Source organism: Schistocerca cancellata, chromosome 1, assembly GCF_023864275.1.
Source record: "Schistocerca cancellata isolate TAMUIC-IGC-003103 chromosome 1, iqSchCanc2.1, whole genome shotgun sequence".
In the NCBI taxonomy this organism is placed as follows: domain Eukaryota; kingdom Metazoa; phylum Arthropoda; class Insecta; order Orthoptera; family Acrididae; genus Schistocerca; species Schistocerca cancellata.
The window spans coordinates 863,964,878-863,966,170 of NC_064626.1; the positions used below are offsets into that span (position 1 = coordinate 863,964,878).

The 1,293-nt window shown below is 49.7% G+C and overlaps 1 non-coding gene across 1 annotated transcript; it reads left to right on the forward strand.

Moving 5' to 3' along the window:
- The first annotated feature begins 946 nt into the window (after positions 1-946).
- On the forward strand, positions 947-1,021 carry Trnas-cga (transfer RNA serine (anticodon CGA)). Its single transcript has one exon. It is a non-coding gene; the product is annotated as a tRNA-Ser (tRNA).
- The last annotated feature ends 272 nt before the right edge of the window (positions 1,022-1,293 follow it).

Below are 1,293 nucleotides of genomic sequence, written 5' to 3' on the forward strand. Positions count from 1 at the left end.
TCTTGAACCAAGTGTTAGCTATGGTTAAGTTAAGCTCTGTGCAAAATTCTACCAGGCGGCTTTCTCTTTCATTTCTTACCCCCGTTCCATATTCACTTACTAAGTTTTCTTCTCTTCCTTTTCCTACTATCGAATTCCATTGACCGATGACTATTACATTTTCGTCTCCCTTCACTCTCTGAGTAATTTCTTTTATCTCATCATACATTTCATCAATCTCTTCGTCATCTACGAAGCTAGTTGGCATGTAAACTTGTACTACTGTGGTAGGCGTGGGTCATGCGGGTCCAGTCTGAAGTGCCTAGAACCGCACGGCCACACCGGCCGGCACCCTTGCTTTCAGCCGTTCGCAGTACCAGCTCAGCAAGGCCGTTTTGGTTAGTGTTACAAGGTCAGATCAGTCAATCATCCAGACTGTTGCCCCTGCAATTATTGAAAAAGCTGCTGCCCCTCTTCAGGAACCACACTTTTGTGTGGCCTCTCAACAGATACCCCTCTGTTGTGGTTGCACCTACTGTACGGCTATCTGTGTTGCTGAGGCACACAAGCCTCCCCACAAACGGCAAGGTCATGGTTCATGGGGGGGGGGGGGGGGATTATTCAGTTATACGGCCATATTACTACCTTACTGTTAGCAATGAAAACGGGATTCGACACATTAGGGAGTCTGTGGAAAGATACCCAGGTAGGGTAACAAGGGAGCAACGTGTAAGAGATCCGCGATCCCACAAGCATAGATGCTAGTGAAACTTCCTGGCAGATTAAAACTGTGTGCCCGACCGAGACTCGAACTCGGGACCTTTGCCTTTCACGGGCAAGTGCTCTATCAACTGAGCTACCGAAGCACGACTCACGCCCGGTAAAGCAGAAGAGCTTCTGTAAAGTTTGGAAGGTAGGAGATGAGATACTGGCAGAAGTGAAGCTGTGAGTACCGGGCGTGAGTCGTGGTTCGGTAGCTCAGTTGGTAGAGCACTTGCCCGCGAAAGGCAAAGGTCCCGAGTTCGAGTCTCGGTCGGGCACACAGTTTTAATCTGCCAGGAAGTTTCATATCAGCGCACACTCCGCTGCAGAGTGAAAATCTCATTCTGGATAGATGCTAGTATCCGAGACCCAGGTCGATAGTAGACAGGAGTCGAATGTCGAGCGCTGCAGGAGGCAGAGTAGTACTGGAGAGTGTCGAATGAGAGGTAGTGCTGGAGAGACGGGCAAGAATGGTGGTCGAGTGAGTAGTAAACGGTAAATTCACCGGAGTATGACAAATGAGCGCGTCCCCCTGATCGTCGTGGAGTGGAC